The 18,473-nt window shown below is 36.7% G+C and overlaps 1 long non-coding RNA gene across 2 annotated transcripts in view; it reads right to left on the minus strand.

The window, feature by feature from the left end:
- Positions 1-302: 302 nt before the first annotated feature.
- Positions 303-18,473, minus strand: part of LOC116154053 (uncharacterized) — a 293,948-nt gene continuing 275,777 nt past the window's right edge. Inside the window, exon 4 of one of the 2 annotated variants that reach the window (XR_010381777.1) lies at positions 303-430. This is a non-coding gene — a long non-coding RNA (uncharacterized LOC116154053). Of the gene's footprint in view, positions 431-5,766; positions 5,976-18,473 lie in introns of those variants that run through there. The other variant, XR_010381778.1, reaches the window with a different exon arrangement.

Consider the following 18,473-nt stretch of genomic DNA (forward strand, 5'->3'; position numbering starts at 1 on the left):
CTCTCCACAAAGATGATAGAAAAAAGAGACATTTTTGTTGCTGAATGCGTATCCAACCAGAATGTGATTTCATCATAGGGAATCTGCTAAGAGATTGCAAGGCAGAAAGGAATCTCATCCTTATATACAACCAAACAGATACAATTACATAGGATTCCAAGATAAACAATAACTAGTCCTCAAGTAAGAAGACTGGACAGAACCATTTGTCACGCACCATTCACCCTGACTTTCTCTGGTAATTGGGGTCTTAGCCAGAGGAAAACAAACGTTTCATGCCTTTATGACAGGAGGTAGTTTAGCAAATGGGAGCAAGAGACTCACTGAAATTAGGCTCCTATCCTTTCACAGAAGCTGGACTTAGGAGTACCATCTCCCTTGATGTTTACATTTCACAGATATGGTCCTCTGGTCTTTGTTGAAAACACACCTGGGGCAGAAAGCAGACAAAAGGCCTATTCAGTTTAAAAAGGGATTTATATACATTTTAAAGGAAGGAGAAAGTGCTTGCAATTACCAGTTTTCTAAAGTAAATGTTCTAAGAAAAAAAAAAATGGAAGGGGTCCCTTCCCTTCTTTTCAACAAGGAGAATTAGAGGCTTCTTATTTTTAATGTATTTGCCTCTAACATACGCTGGGTTATTATTTTTTACCATAAAACATAATCTCCCCATAACACGTAAATAAATAGGAAAATTCACAAAGAACATCCGAACTGTGAAGTTATTAGTATTGAATTATGCTGCATAATTTTTTTTCTCATTTTGGAAAAGCAAAAACCACAAACATGCTTGTCTGTGTTAACAATTTTACTCCCTTATGTATAGATAAAACTGATAGGCAACTTAATAGACAATAGAAACAGCCTCCATGATTCATAATCGCTCTCCCTAGTTATTAAATTCTTATTCTAAATAGCTGATAACGAATGGGAGTATTGGTGATCGCTCTTTCCCCTGCGCTGCTCATTATTCTCATCATCACTGCGTGGACTTTAACATGCATTCACGCTTTACAGACTACTGTTCCTATCCACAGCTATCCAACTAATTAATTATTTTTGATCTTAACATTACTCATATAAGCATCATATTTCACTGAGCATCGAGGTTAACTCAGCTAGTGATTCAACTGAAGCTGCTAAGGGGAATATTTAATTTTTGAAAGGGATCCTCCATCCAGCATACTAGAAATACCGGAAGGACTTATTATCTGTATCATATTCTCCAGCACTTTTTTAACTTTGGAAAGTTTTCCTGGAGTTCACAGCACATTAAGAAGAATGAATATGACATAAGGAAAAAATCATACCAAGTTTCAATGCTTCTTCGTAAGCTGTAATGACGTATTTTATGGCAATGCTGAGATTACTGTATTCACTAAAGGGAAGTTATAATACAGCCATGATTTTTTTTTTTTGATGGATTGAAATAAATTGCATTAGATAGCCAATAGAAATTCTGTGACTTTTCTTTTTCTTTATTTTTTTATATAGAAGAGTAATTTCAATATTTCTTTCAGACCTACCTCTCACTCCTAAAACTTCAGTTTGAGTTTATACTTTTTTAATAACAGAGTTGTCATAATGCCAATATAGCTAGTCAGTATAGTCAATAGTCAAATGTTTTAGCCATATATTATTCATTCATTTTCACTTGATTGACCTTCTAATTACACATTTAGTGATGTATAGAACACATGGCCTCTACTGAAAACATATGGGTGTAGTGAGGGGTCTGCATTAGAGCTAAGTTGCGGTAAAAGGTCTGAGTCTCCATCAGGCTTCTTCTTGACACAACTCTAGCGAGGCATGGAAAGGGTGCCTCCCTACTGCTGGGTGGAGGTAGAAGTCCATACTCTGACATGGTCTCCACTGATCGTGGGAATGGGGTTTTATAGGAGCCAGTGAGGTTGGAAATCTTGGTCCCACACTCACTTTCTTTGACCAGCAGAAGTGTAAGTCCCCATTTGTCCTTGCTGGCACAGATGGGGTTCGAGCCATAGCCTTTTCTGTGGCGTTTTGCCCGAGTATAGTGGTCATTATCTACAAGATTTTTGTCTTGCTAGATTCTCCCTTTCCTGATCCTTTGGTTAGAGAGAGCAGGGTTTATTGATTTTTCTAGTCTGTGTCCATTGGCATTTCCAAGCTGGCTGCTTCTTCAGCTCCAATCATGGGCTATATGAGAGAAAAAAAAACCAAGGGACTCAGTACCAAACTGATCCAAAAAAAAAAACTTGTTTGGTCAAAAAACATTAAATTTTGGATTATTTTGAGGGGAATATCTTCTTTAAAATATTGAATTTCTCCATTTGAGAAAAAAGTATTAGGTTAAAAATATAAAATAGTCAATATTTTAATGTCTTGATCTATAAAATCTTCATTTCACTTATTTAATTCCCATGTTTCCTTTTTTTTAAAACAGCACCAGTTGGGAAACTGGTTAATCCTTACAAGAGCAATTTTTTTTTTTCTCTCCCGGAAGATGGCATGCTTAATATACTTAAATAATATTAAGTCTTAACATTCCTCAACATCTAATGCTCATATAAATAGCTTTATGTGTTCTAAAACCTACAAACTATAACATGTATAACAGTGAGATGCTGGGCCAACCTTATATTATGCTATACTCAGAAAGGGACTATGAACAGAAATGTCTGCTGGTGAGAAACCTTCCACCTAGCACCCTCAGACGACTTTCCTAAGAAACCAAGTGGTACTGTTAAGCTTCTCAATACACTTTCAAAGGATGGGAAAAGTAGAGGAGACAGTTATTATTTTTAGTGCAAATAAGGTGACTTGGTCTAGAAACTATTCAGGCGACTGTGTTTCAGGACCTGGCTTGAATATGTAAATGCCTGAATGAGATGATGCCAGCTTACTAGTTTCAGTCCAAACTTCTGAGACAGCTGCTGCATTTTAGCTTGTGCCAAGTCACATGAAAATGCCACCATTTGAGTTCTTTCAGATCTAGTAAATCCACCACATTGTTCTCCAATTATTAAGATTCCTCATCTGGACCATGTCTGGATAGTGTCCAAAACAGAAAAGGTTCTCAAAAATCAGCTTACATAATAAGTTTTAATATTAACGACTACTTACTCAAGTTTTCAAAATCATATTAGAATTTTAAATCTATGTATCTATTCAGCCAAAAATTAAAAATAAGATTTGATATAGATAAAGGAAGAATGGCCACTCTGATGTCCATCAAACTCACCCAAATAGCCGCTTGTCACCTGTGAAAGGAACATGTCCCTTCAGGTCTTGTTCGGTGGGTTGCTAACTCCTCCCTGTTCACACCGGGCAAGGAGAGACCAAAGAAAGGGGCAGACAACTCCAGACTGGTAGGTGGCAATTTTAGTAAGCAAGGGAATTGACTCACAAGTTCTGTCTTGGGCTGATGCAGAATGAGTAGATCTCCTCACACACACATCAGAATCTTAAAGTTTATATCTTCAAGTCTTAATTGGGTTCAGTGACTTATATAGTCCAGATGGTCTCAACACCTCTTTACTATCTCAAGGCTGTGTTCTTGGGTACCTTCTAGCATGGGTAAGGCAAGTGGAGGGCACATTCCAAAGACAGGGGTCGAGATGAGGACCCTCTGATTCCCTGGGTTCAGCTTGTAGGTCAACCAGCAGTCATGTCCTCTCAATGACCTCCTCCAACACTGATAAACCATGTATGATCTGCCTCTACATACAGTACTCCAGAAGTGCTTGAGATAGATGTTTATATTTGCTTACATGTCTTGAATTTTTAAAAAATTTGTACTTACTCCACATTTTTTACCATGAAAAACAGGATCTTTTGGTGAGCTGGATGAAGCCCTATTGAGACAGACTGAAAAATTAATGTCACATCCTTTGGACAATCTATCTCTCAATAGATATCAATTTAATTGGAAAGGTTTGATTAAACTTACTTCAGTGAAAGTTCATGGGAAATCCTGAGACAGGATTGTATCTGGATTAGATCACTGTATTATAAAGTGCTTAGCCCCATCATGCTTGGTTGGATACTCCTGACTGGGTGGAAACTTGTTATTTTCTGTCATCTCTTTCTAAAAAGCAGGGGGTGGGGAAAAGCATGCTGATGACATGGTTCTATTGTCAAATGTAAAATTAGTTTCAAGAAAAACTGCTCTGCCAGCTAATTATTGTTGGAAAGAATAATTTTAAAACTCAAATGATCATTCTTGGCAGCTATCCTCTAACATTTAATTGGTATATCTTTACGAGTCCTAGAGAGTAGGCAAAATCATTTAGATACTTGGAGACATATTTTGAAACCTGTTCATCTTGGACAGTTTCACTACTTGACATTTTGCAACCCATGGGTATGATATTAAGAATGTTTAATAATTACATTGGATGTTTGAAATGCTTTTGATATTTCAAGGCTAAAATGTTCATGTAATACTATATAGCTCCAAACTTTGAGGTTTTGATTGACACTTAGTCCAGGATTTGAGCACCTTCAGTTTTGAGGAAATATTGGCCCCGCTCACAGACACAGCCTCATCTTATCTTGTACCATATGTGAGATAGCCCTTTACTCAGGCATGTGTTCTGGTTAATGAGCATTTTATTTTCAAATATTTCAATCTAAACTTCAATAAAATCAACTGTTTGCCAAAGCAAATGCATGTGACCTAAATTATCAGCTTAGATGATCTGCAATTAAGTTTCATGGAAACTTGCCTAAAGGAAAAGCAGTCCATTACTTCTAGGCATTTTAACTTTTATCTTTGAGTCAAATTATGCTATCAACAAGCTATAATCCTGAACTTTACAATTTTGATGGTTTACAGAAATTTTTATTTGAATTTTCATTGGCTGTTGTTTTAACTTCCACTGAGGTATACTATACGTGTAATCTGAATGTCACCAGTTCCTAAAGAGGGTATCAAAAAAATGGACATAAATTTCAAATTCGTCCAGCTAGTTTGGTTGGTCTGACCAGCACAGCATCAGGGTGTCCACCCCCCTGCAAGTATCACATCCCCACTCTCCTCATTACTACTCTACTCAAGAGTCCAGAGAAGATACCCTATCCATGGTCTGCTTCCACAGAAGCTGTGCTGCTGTACCAGGAGCTACCACTTACCAGAACTGGCCTTCGGGATGCCTTTGCCTCTCTGTCTCCTCCACCAAGCACAGTCTATCTTCCTTTTCTCGAGGGGCGGGGGTCTGTGCTATCAGGCCCTCTATCTTACCCCTTCTATTCCACATCAGGATGCCAACACTGATGAGTAATCTATTATAGTACTAGAGAAAATGAGCCTCCTTTTTACATCTTATTTATGTTAGAGGAATTTCAAGCAGTATTGCTTGAACCACAACAAATCACATAAATAGCTATTTCAGTTTTAGTTACAAGCTTCTATATCCTTAGGACCTGAACACATATTGATGTGAACAGGAATGTTATCATTTGTGTTCTTCTGCTCAGTCACCTTGACGATACTTAGTGACGGCTGGCCACTTTCGGGGTCACGTCTGGCTCCGCTATAGCAGTTTCCTACACACCTAACAGAAACGCTATTCTTGCGTTTTCCTCTGAACATGACACCATGGCGGCAAAACTCCCCTACAGGGTGATGTGTACTGCAGGGACGGGTAGGAGAGGACGGCTTTCTCCTCAAGCACTTGTCATGAAACTTGAAAGTACTAATGCTTGTTCCCATAGTCAAATGAAGTCATTTAGGAACACAACTCATGTTTATGCTGCTAATTCATCTCGCTAACCAAGTTCCCCAAACCAACTCAAGAAGGGGACAGTATCTGTAACAGCCTTTTCATTCTCTCTGTTGGTCTTTACTAGCTGGTGTTCCTGCACCAAAACAAATCTCTTCTCAACCTCACAAAAACTAAAGCATCCAAGCAGAAAACCACATGCAAATCGACACCAGTAAGGTCACAGGCTCCAGAAATAGTAATTCATTTTCAGCTCAGTTAGAAGTCCAGTCTCTGGCCAGAAAACATAAATTGCAAAAGTAATGAATAAAAAAACCCTGAACCTGGTATCTAAAGCTCTGCCTCCCCAGCTAGTCTCTACATTGGCTGGGTCTGTCTTTCTGACCTCCCATTTGTTGTAGTCCCAAGCTTATTTGCGGAAACAACTGCTTTAATTTCCTCTTTCTGGTTTAACATTTCTCAGACAACGCTCTGACTCTGGCTTAAAGGCCCTTTTAACCGAACTGTCCCCCAGAGGCCACAGGCTGGCATTGCAGTGCCTGTCCAGCCTTGGAAATTTAGCGTCCAAACGTGTAATGCAGGGCACGATGGCAGGCACATAGTAGGTGCCTGATGAATGTTTGCGGATGATTCTGAATTCAGTACCAATAATAACTATTTTATTGCGGAATTGTACTGCTCTGCAGCTGTTTCGCATCCATTTCTGTCACACTCTATCTTTGAGCCATGCTCCCCAAGGCTTTGGCTGAGCTACAACCTAATTATAAATTAGACATCTCTGGAAAGTGTGTTCAAGTTTTTTATGACTATTTTTTTTTGGTGGGGGAAGGAAGGGGGACAGTTGTTGTGTTGCTGGTGTTGTGTGAAAATGAATACAGCTTTGCCAACAGAAATCCAAGTTAGATAGCTCAAAATGCCACACTCAGTGGGCAGTAAACACTGAGGCAGCACTGCATGTTGCCAAAGGCTTCCCTAGATCTAGCTAAGTGCATTAACCAAAAAGCAGCCTACCTGGAAGAACTGTACAAATGTGAATTAGATCCGTTCTAGTTACAATCAAACACATAGGAAGTAACCTGTTTATGTCTTCAAATGTGAGTGGCATTCCTATGCACTGCTTCTTTGGAGAAATATCCATTATCTCAGAGTTATCAAAACTGATTTACCAAGAATATTCCTTATTTTTTGAATCCCAGTTTTAGACCTCAGTCAGCATAAGCATAGCTCTTAGGAGTACCTACATCATTTGCAGACCTGAAAAATGTCTACATTAACGCTACGGTATTAACAAATTCTACTACTTACAGGACAGTGGCAACTGAGCATTTCCCTTATTTAGGCTCAGGCATTGCACACCCTTTGGAACCCCCCCCCCCCAATTTAAAATAGACCTAAATCACTCAGGAACATTATGCAATGTCAGCATGTACTACATCTCTATTTAACTGTTAACCCCTCGAGGGCAAGGACATCACCATTCTGTTCTGTTCACTGTGTCCCCGACAACAGAATTATTTCTTTAGCAGCCTCCTGATAAACACTGGTGACTGTACTCTTCCTGAAACAGCACTTTCCCAGGTCATCTTTCAGTTGATTTGTCAAATTCCATAAATCAAGGGTTCTTAAATGGAGGTTCATGCACAGAATTCAGGAAAGTATGTGTGTTCTGATATGCAAAAGGCTGACATTTTTATTTTCACAAACCTCCATTGAAATTTAGCATTTCCTTCAATTATGAAGGTAGGTAACAGCACAGAGCAGTGTTGTTGGTTTCTATACCTTTGTCACCAGTAGAAATCAGAGGTGATTTTACATCATATTACAGCAATTTCTGATGTTTAAGTTTCCTTTATACTCAACTATTTGAAATCACATCAGTGACTGAGTCAGCCGCTAAAATCGCACATGATTAGATTTGTCCACTTACAGATGCTAGCGTAACCTAACTTCCAAACTGTGGGCAACTCTATGCCTGGTGATCATTCTAACAACTGACAATAAAGTTGTATGTGTTTACCTCAGGGATTCAGATGTCTACCTTCTTTCCAGTATTCCATGTCTGCAGTGGTTTGTTCATTAATATATGGAATGAAGCTAGTCAAAGCCCACCTCTGCCCTCAGTGTTCCTACCCAAACAAAGCAACAGTAGTTTGTACAATGAGGTGCTTAAAAACATTAAATTTAACTTTTAACTTGTTTGTTAATGCATTATAAAGACATATGTATCTTAGTATATCATAAAACTCTTTTAGTATGGCACAGAAATTTCAATGAATTCATGCCCCGAGGAATAGAAAATGATGGATGTGAAAGCAAATTCAGCTCTTTCCGGTCAGGGATGACTCATGATCATTGGTTAATTAACTTTTTAATTTTTTTCAGGCTTCTAATGGATTAACTTGTCCACAATAGAGAAAATCATGTCCATGTGTTAACATGATGCCAAAGAATTCCATGGAGACTGCACTGTACGGCTGCCATAAAGTTTTTCAGCTTTGAGAAGGGAGAACTGTTCTTTGCACCTGTTAACCTTTCAAAAAGTAGATAAAGTAGTAAATGGTGAAGATGGAAAAGTAAAGTTAAACCAAATATTTGGCTTGTGGACAAAAGAAACATTTCCTCAAAGAACTGAGTCCAGTGAAATCAATTCTGTGGTATAGATGGAGTTTTTATGATCATTTTAATTGAATACACACTTAAGGGCCCATTATTCAGGGATTCATTTCCAAGGTCTCTGTACCACATTAATATCTAGAATTTTCCCAGTAAGAATTATCATTTATTCAAGCTGCGTGCTTGAAATGAACTGAATTCAATGCTCTAGGAAACAAAGTCACTCTGAGTGGAAGTCAATTGCTGAGCAATCAACTGAAACAGAAACTTTGTGTATGAGGCCATTGATTATTTACTATCTGGCTGGATAGAAAAGGCTTTACTATAAGCGGAAGATTTAGTCACACCATATGGACATGATGGTTCTCTATAGTTGTTACCTTGACAATAAACTTTGCCATAAATAAACAAAAGGACAAGTTATCTGAGGCATTAAGACTCATCCCAGTAGAACACTGCAATTATGCAGATTTCTGTGACAGAATTACTTTCATGAACTCAGAAATCTATTATATGCCATTTCCTATAATATTGCTTTCCCATAATTTTCCTTAGCAGGTAGGACCTCAGCTATACACTTAATGAAAACTGTGATGACAGCATCTGGATTACTGAAACGTTTCAATAAGTCTTTGAAGATTATAGAAAGTATACAGAACTTATAACAATGCTTTTAGTTCTGTCTCTGTTTCTATTGTACCAACTAACTAGAAATGTCAATTGGACCACAGGGTGATAGATTTAGGAAAAATATTCACAATGCGAACAAATTTTATCTTACTGTCTTTTATATTTAGTTTCATTTACCGTAACACCATAGTTTACATCAATTTGACTCATTTGGCTTAATTTCACACAAGAGACAAAGCAGTTTTGGGACTTACACTTACTTGTGGCATAGGCCTAGAGTTTAAATGTCATGCTTATGGTTTTGTTTGTTTGCTTTCTTTCCAAAGCCCCTGACGATGAATAAACCATGGATGAAACATACACTTTAAAGACAGAGCTCACTGGATTGCCTAATAGGATATATGAGGATGGAAGAGAAAGTCTAGAGTCCAGATAACTTCACATTTTAGGTCTGAAAAAACAAAACAAAACTGGGTGTCCAATAAAGAAGATTCAGGAAGGAGGGGATTTAAAAGTAGAATTAACAACTCAACATTGAATATCTCAAACTTAGACGCCTATTACATGTCTAAGTAGAGACGGTAAGAAGGAATTTGGTTGTAACAGTCAAGGGAGGGGTTAAAACTGGAGATACATATTGGAAGCCCACAGCACAAGATATAAAACTTAGAGTCATAAACAATGGATAAGATATCTTAATCAGCAAATGCTTAGACAGAAGAGAACAGGCTCTGGCCCACGACAGAGACCACCCTAAGATTTGAGAACTGAAGAGGTGAGGAGGTTCAGCAAAAAACACTGGGAAGGAGCGGCCATTGAGTTTTAGAAAAACCTGGGGAATGTGAAGTGACGAAATGTTTAAAAAAGAAAGATAGAACCAAAAGCTTGAAATGCTACAGACAGATCAAGTAAGATGCAAATGAAGAATTGCCCTTTGAATTTGGCAACAAGGCGATCACCAGTAGCCTTGATAAGAATAGTTTCAGTGGAGAGATGGAAAATAGAGCCTGATTGGGATGGCTCAATACCCATGAGAAAGTAAGGAATTGGAGAGTGAATATGCACAACTCTGACTAGGATTACTGGTGCAGAGGGGAACAGAGAAAGCAGAAGCCTGTGGGAAGAAGACAAAGGTTCAGAATTTGCACCTGTTACAGTTGTTTTAAAATGGGAGATTTACAGTATGTTTCCATTGTGATGGAAATGATCCAGTACAGTGACAAACACTGATGATTTAGTGAGTGGGAGGATAACTGAATTATGAAAATCTTAAGTAGGTGATGAGAGATAGAATTCAGAGCACAAATAGATGACTTTGGATGGGGGGCGGGGTGCTTTGGAAGGAGAGAGTACATTCATTGAAATATTAAAAAAAGGAAGTATGTACAGTGTAGTATACATACAGCTCACTTTCAGGAAGATGTAAAGATTCTTTTATGATTACTTCAATTATTTTGTTGATTTAGTAAGATAAATCATCATCTGAAAGTGAAGAGGCAGGAGGAATAAAAGACTGAAACAGAGTAGACAGGGTATGAATTAGTATCCTCAGAGAATGAGGATGCAAACTGATATGAAAATGGAAGTATTGGACAGCATTGGGGGTTCACCTGAATTTTGTAATATAGAACCTGAAGTGAGACAAGCCAGTTTGGCTGTATTTTCTCCAAATATGTTGCTCTGAGGTATATTGGGAGTAGGCAGAGTGTTTGATTTAACAAACTTTGGAGTGTTGTCAAAAGGAAGGGAGAAAGAAAAAAAAAAGAATTATGGATATATGCAAAACAGTGATTATAATAGCGAATCATGGAATCTAATTCTGTATAAGAAAAGAAATGAGGGTTTAATATGAGTGACAATGAAAAGTTAATGAGATGAATATATTGGAATTCTGAGTCCAGTCAAAGAGTAGTTAGAATTGGGGTGCTAGAAAAAGAAAGATGGAAGGATGGTGTTAGTTGTCCAAGACAGGGATACTTGAAGTTAAGAATTTAGGCAGGCTGTAGTTATTGCATACTACAAGACCTGGAATACGTCAGATTATATGGCTGTGGTAAGTGGACAGAAAAATCATAGAAGTGAGAGGGTCAAGAAATTAGTAAGTCAGAGTATTGAATTTATTATATAGATGATATATGTGAAATTGGAATTAATCAGGTCGAGAATGGGAATAGCGGTGAAGAAAAAGATCTTGATAAATGAGAATAAAGGACCATTAGGAATGAAGATGACTGGAACAAGGAGGTGTGATGACGTGAGAATCAAGTCTGTGCTTTATATAGAGGATGAAGGAACAAGAGAAATGAGGAAAGGTGGACGTAACACACCTCTAGTAATCTGTGGAATGCCACTACCTGAGAAGGTTTGAGGAAATAGCTTCCAATTCAAACAAAAATGTGAGTTTGTTTACGGGATAGGCAGAACCACGTGGTAAAGAGATTCTGGGTAACAAGAAATGCCTATAAGCCTTGGACTTCTTAAGTCTGTTGACTAAAGTAAACAGAAATAAGGGACATCGTGAGGTTATTCATTTAGGGAGACATTTCTATCTTAGTTTCTCTTTTGGGTCGGTTCTCAGGCAGTTTATAGCGGTAAGTCAGTGAGTGTACCTGGTGGTGATCTTAGCAAGAACATGGAGGTCTCTATGCCTTACTCCAGTTTTGTAGAGAGGAACAGCCTTACTGGGAGCACAAAAACTCAAAGGTTATTAAATAGAGCATTTTTGTCTTAAAACTCATCAGATCCTATAGGGCTTTGCAATGACACTGAAGTACATTAGCAGAATACGTTGAATACCTGCTGTTGAATTTTCCAAGAGAATTCTGAGTTGTCAAATTGAAGGTTGCTCTTTTATGAAAAATAGCATACTTCTGCAGACAGGAATTAAAAATCGTTACTAAATTTCATGCTTTTTCATTACTGTACTCTGAGGTATAACTAAATATTTAGTGGAAGTGGTAAGAAGGAAATAGGTGACCCTGGAGGGAAGTGGAAAGGCAGTGAAGAGTTCATTATTATAGAAAATAATTATCTGTATGCAAACAAATCAATTTCTGCAAAAAAAATTCAAGACTCAAATAAAATTTCATTATTTCAAAACCTCATAATATGTGACTTAAAAAATGTTACCAAGAATAATTTCAGACAGTTCTCTATAGTGTCTACTTCTCTTTGAACTGAATGACAAACTACAAGTCTAAACACATGTCCAATGTTCTGAACCAATCTGCAGGAAGACTGTCTAACATTGGACAGATCATTACAGATGAGGTGCGGTTATCAATCAAGTGGATTTGTTGTCCCTGAAAAACATCTGAGCCTATTATTCAAGAGGTAGGATTTCTGTTTCCATTACTGTCTTTCTGCCTACAGGTCTGTGCTGCTCAGAATACAAGATGTGCATTAGAGAGAAATGCCCAGTTTCAAGAAATAACATAATCTTCTCTCTAACTCTCTAGGAACAGAATGGCAAAGTGATCAGCAAAGCAGAAACAGGATTTAGAATGAAGTCCTACAAGCTTTAGTTCTGTCATCCATATGAAGAAATGCTACAATTTTTAAAATTTCATTATTTAATATAATATAGTACTTTAATATAATTGGAATATAATTTTCCCAAATGTAATTAAAGATTTATTCATTGACTCATTTATAATTATTTTATTAGTGTTCATTCTGTACCACACACTGTGTTAGGAACTATAAATATAACAGTTAACAAAATTTTAGACACAATTCACTCAGAGAGATAGCCACATCAGACACAATGAATACATAAATAATTGGAAATTATAATTAATATATAGATAAATACCAGGTCATCTCAGAAATTATAATATCACAGGGACACAGTTTAGGCTGTGAAGTCAAGAAAGTGAAATTTAAGCTTATATCCCCACAAGTTTCTTGTTACTTACAAATGGGAAAAAAAGAGTGCCTTTCCAGTGGAGAAATCTGGTAGACACTCTAAAAATGAACAAAGTTATCGCCACCAAAGATGGAAGACTGGTGTGATACACTGAAAATATACAACATCACTTCTGTTGTATTCTTGTAAAAAAATGAAAAATCTAAATCCAACCATCAGGCAATTATTGACAAAACCAAAGAAGTGGATTGGACTTCTCAAGAATATCAAAGTTATTAATGACAAAGAAGGGGTGAGGGACTGCTTCAGATGAAAAGGGACAAGAGAAATATAACAACTAAATGTGATGAAAGATACTGGATTGGATTCTGGATGGAAAAGTAAAGTTGTTATAATGAACAAGAGACAGATTGGCAAATTCTGACCATGGTATATATATTAAGTGATAGTATTTTACTGATATTAATATTCCTTAATATGGCAGTGTACTGTAGTTATATAAGAGAATGACTTTATTCCTAAGAGATGCATGCTGATTATTTAGGGGTGAAGGATCATGGTTTCTGTAGCTTACCCTGAAATAGTCTGACAGAGATCATAGATAGATAGATAGATAGATAGATAGATAAAAACAGAAAGAGAGAAACAGAGACAAAAAGATACAGACCAAGAGACAGAGATGACAAAATATATATAAATGATGAAAATATTTACAAATGGTGCATTTAGGTGGAAGCTGAATGTGTGTTCATTGTATTATTCTTACAACTTTTTTGTTTTAAACTTTTCTAAATAAAGTTAAAAGTAATTCAAATTTATACCCAATGGATAGAAGAATGGATATTATCTATATTAAGGTGATTATGGGCAAAAAGAAGATGTGCCAAGGTTCTGAGGCAAGAAAAAAAGAAAATGTCATGCAACTGAAGAGGGCTTAGCCCTTCCCTGAGTTCAGAGAGATTCTTCTACTGGTGTTGAAGAAGCAAGATACCGTAAATTCTATAGCTGCAAAGAAAAGCATTCTGATAATAAACATGTGATGTCAGAAAGGATCTTGAGCCTAAAATTAGATGGAGCCTGAGCTCACACCTTGCCTGTAGCCTTGTGAGAGCCTGAGCAGAGCACCAGAGGAGCCACGTCTGGACTCCTGACTCAGAAACTATGCAAAAATGGCGTTATTTTAAGTTGATAAGTGTGTGGTAATTTGGCACACAGCGATAACAAACTAATTCACCATGCAAATGACTTAGAATAATCTGGGAAAATAGAAGTTGGATAACTCTATCTGATTTCAAGACTTACCATAAAATAAAGCTTCAGTAATGAAGATAGTGTGTTTTAGTGCAAATACAGACAAATATATCAATGAAACAAAACAGAGAAAGTAGAAATAATCACCAAAATAAAGTCAACTGATTTTTAACAGGGTCACTTAGGTAATGCAATAAGGGGAAAAAAAGTATCTTTAAGAAACAATACCAGAACAATTGAAATGAACAAATGAAAAAAAAAAATCAGCTTCAAACTTTATCTCACACCATCCACAAAAATTAACTCAAGATACAGTCCTAATTTCAGAGCCAAATCTATAAAGCTTCTGAGAGAAAACATAAGAAAGTATCTTCAAGATCTTAAGACAGGAAAGAATTTTTTAGAAATGATGTAAAATGCACTGAAGATAAAAAGTTAATAAATTGGGCTTTATATCAAATTAAATCTTCTTCTTATTAAAAAATTCCATTAGGAAAATAAAAAACAGGCAAAGTACATTCTGAGAGAAAATGTCTCAATACATATATCTAATCAATATATAAATAATCACAAAACAATAACAAAAAGACAAACAACCCTACTTATAAATTGGACAAATGACATATATGTCTCCAGAAAAGGTATGTAAGTAGCTAACCAGCTTATGAAAATGTGTTCAACATCATTATTCATTAAAGAAATGCACTCAAACCAATTAGAAAGGCTAAAATTATAAAGACTGATAACACTAAAGGTTGGCAAGGATCTACAGCAATAAAAAGACTTCTCAATAAACATTCACTATAGAATTATTTTAAGTAATGAATTAACTTTAAATACTTATGTAAGTTTTGTTTCTTAAAATGTTTTCAGAAGTACATCCCTCATATAAAATAAGGTGCATACAAATACATGCACAGGTTGAATCCTTTAGGTTTGATCCCAAACGAATGTTGATCACTTTTCTGCACAGGTTAGTGTGGAACCTGAGAAACAATTTTATGCAAGATCTGGAAAGGAGAAGTGAGGCATAAGCCATATTCTTTTATACTCAGAAGGTTGACGCTAAGCACCAGGAGTCACAGCACTCACACATGCTGTCATTTATCCATTTATCTGCTGGCTCAACCTGGTGGGTTGGTGAAGCAACCAAGTCAGTAACTCTTTCAGCACATCTTGTCCAATAGATCTCGTCTTTATATAACTCTTGGGTCAGGTGTACTTTTTTGATGAAAGGTACCACATTTCTTTAATAGGCCACCCCCAGCCTTGAAGCTGGAGGCTTGAATTCCTGTCTGGGATTTTGCTTATACCTGCAGATTCCTGTTTGTTCTTGACCATTCCCCCTATCTGTTTCTCATTCATCTTTCCTTCCCAATTTCCTGTCCTCCTTCGGGCCCCAGAACCAGAAACATGAGCAACAGCCTCATAGAAAGTGTCTAGCTAGCTTCCAAAGTTCTGTAGGGTCAAATTCCTACAGGAAATCACATCATTTCTATGGTTTTGCTCATCTGATTGAATTTTGACTAATACATGCACCTCCCCTGTGACCTAAAAATTCTACTTCTAGATATTTGCCCAAGATAAATGAAAATCTATGTCCACAAAAGTCTTGTACAAAATGTTCTAGCATCTTTACTCATAAAAACCAAAAACTGGAAACAAATTAAATGTTCGTCAACAGGAAAATAGGCAATAAAGTACTTCTACATGCAAAAACATGGATGGCTCCCAAAAACATTATGTTGAGTGAAAAAAGCCAGAAGACCACATGCTCTATGATTCCATTTATATAAAATCTAAATACAGGCAAAAACTAACATCACTACAAAAATCAAAATATCTCCACCCCCAGGGTGCACTGAAAGGGTCACAAAGGAACTTTCTGGGTTATGGAAATGTTTTGTATCTCGATTGGAGTGTCAGTTTCATAAAGATGTATTTGTCAAAACTCACTGAATATATATACATCGATCTATTCATTTTACTGACTGTGAATTTTACCTGAAAAAAGGTAATAATAAAAGTTACAGAATATTATATATTCTATAACATAGGTATACAAAAAGAGGTAAAAAAAAAAAAAAACCTATGAAGAAATTAAATCTACCGGAGGAAATTAGGGAAACTTAATGGGAGGAGAGGCTTTCATGTTTGTGCTTTGGGAATGAATAGGAATTGCCCTGGCAAGCTAAGCTGAGGACGAAATCAGAGCGCTTCGCATGAGGGAAGGCTGAGTGGCATGCAAGTGGCATGGGATAGTGGGAGCTCCACAGAACAGTAGCGAGTTCATACAGTTAGAATGTACCCTGGGAAAGACTAGAGTAAGGAAATCAGGTATAAGCAAGTTATAGAGGGAAGTTTATATTATGCTAATAAACTTTAATTTTGTTCTATCGTGAATGAATAATTATCAGTGGCTTGCGTGTGTGAGAATTGCTTGGTGGTGTGGAAGAGGCACACATTGTAACTGGGAGCAGAATTACAGCATTATATAATCACATTCAGGTTTTTTATATACCTGGGACCTACCACACCTAGTTTTCTCAATATTTTTCAACAATAACATTTATTTATGCATATGACTATAACCTGCACCAGAGAAGAGTCTACTTTACTCAGGAGTGGTTCCTGGGACTTGGTAGAATGTCTGGCACACAGTAAACCCTCAGTAAGTATTTGCTGAATGCTTTATACTTAAGAAGAAATGGAAATATAGGTTTACTAGCAATAATTATTGAAAAAATTCCAGACTGGTACACTGAGTTTTTTCCCCAAATGTGCTAGTCTACCCAAGAAGAGAAAATGCAGGGCAAACAATTAGGCATATAACAATTATAGAACAGGCTGATATTGAATGACTAGCCTTGTGGATAGAATATTTAAAATAATGGCCTGCAGAACTGTATGAACAGGTGCCACGTACTTGGCATTTGGCTTTGGGAACTTCCCCAGGCCTGTTGGCTTCTCTCAGCTTCAGATCTACATGTTAGTTAACTCTCCTCAGTCTGTCAATTCTTCTTGAAAGGGTGTCTCATTTCAGTCATCTACTGAAAATTTGCCAAACCTTCTTCTACATCGGCAAACCAAACTCATACTGTTGTCTTATATGTTATCTTGGGGTCCTTTAGAACAATAGCTCCAGATCTGAATGCCACTGTAAAGAGCAACCTGTCATATATTTGAGATACTGCTCTGAGGTGAGCCATGGTAGTCCTCAAATTTTGATTATTAGGGAAGAGGGGCCAGATGGTACCAGGAATTACGGTATATGGCAAAGACAGTAAGCAAAAGAATGAGCAGCTAAGACAGAAAATCGAATTTAATCTACACTCTAAACCACAAGGACAATAGAAGGTGCCATAAAAAGAATAGAGTCATGATCACTACAGATTTTTCAGGGCCTCAGATGCCAAGCCATCTGGTCTACTCTGTCATTTGAGTAAAATATATTATCTGTATCTTCATAACTCACGGAGCTCTGACTAAAGTTTTGATTGATTTCTCTGAATTTCTGACCAAAATGGCAGGATGTTTCTGGACTCCTGTGGATGCGCCCCAAAAGAACAAAAGATTAGACATAAAATGGGAAGTCCTAAAATTAAAAAAAGAAAAATTGCACCCCAGTAGGGCTGCAGCAGTAACGAGGCATCATCCTTAGTTAAATGGTGTGTTGAGACAATCTAAAACCAGTGAATTGAGCATTGAAGGTAGGTTTGATCAAAGCTCACATACATAGAATGTCAATAAAGAAAAATATCATGAACAAATGCCCTGATAATGGATCAAGGAAGGAGCAGAAAGCATGAAAGAAGAATTCAAAACAAAAGTTAGTAAAAATAGTACTGTTTAAAAGTAAAGGAAGAAAGCACATTAGGGTATCTTTAATATATTGATTGCAGTGATGATCTCATATACCTGTTAAACATACATATATGCATGTGTGTGAAAACATCAGATTGTACACTTTACATCTACTCAACTTATTGTCTGTAATTATATCTCAATAAAACTGTTAAAATCATTATATTTGTTTCTTATTTTATCTCAGAGACTTAGCTTGTGAAACATTTGACTTAAGTTACTTATCTCCTCTGCTAAGCAAGCCATTACTTTAAAAATTCTTAATTATGAGATAAAAATCTGTACTTTCTGGAATGAGAACTCTCATGTTGCCTGTAGGATTGATAGCCTAAAAAGTTATGGAGTTGCAGAAAAATATCCTTTCCTCAAACACAATTTTCAGAAAGTTATGCAAAAGAAAAAATAGAAATGTAGTTTAAGAAGTTACCTAAGAAAAATGTATTTAAAGATAATATCACAGGCAACATTTCAGATGACAATTATGGAGTTTTAATTAGCCTGCAAACTTCCAAAATTCCCTGTAGGTAAAATGCAATAGCAACAGA

Source organism: Camelus dromedarius, chromosome 7, assembly GCF_036321535.1.
Source record: "Camelus dromedarius isolate mCamDro1 chromosome 7, mCamDro1.pat, whole genome shotgun sequence".
Classification (NCBI taxonomy): Eukaryota; Metazoa; Chordata; class Mammalia; order Artiodactyla; family Camelidae; genus Camelus; species Camelus dromedarius.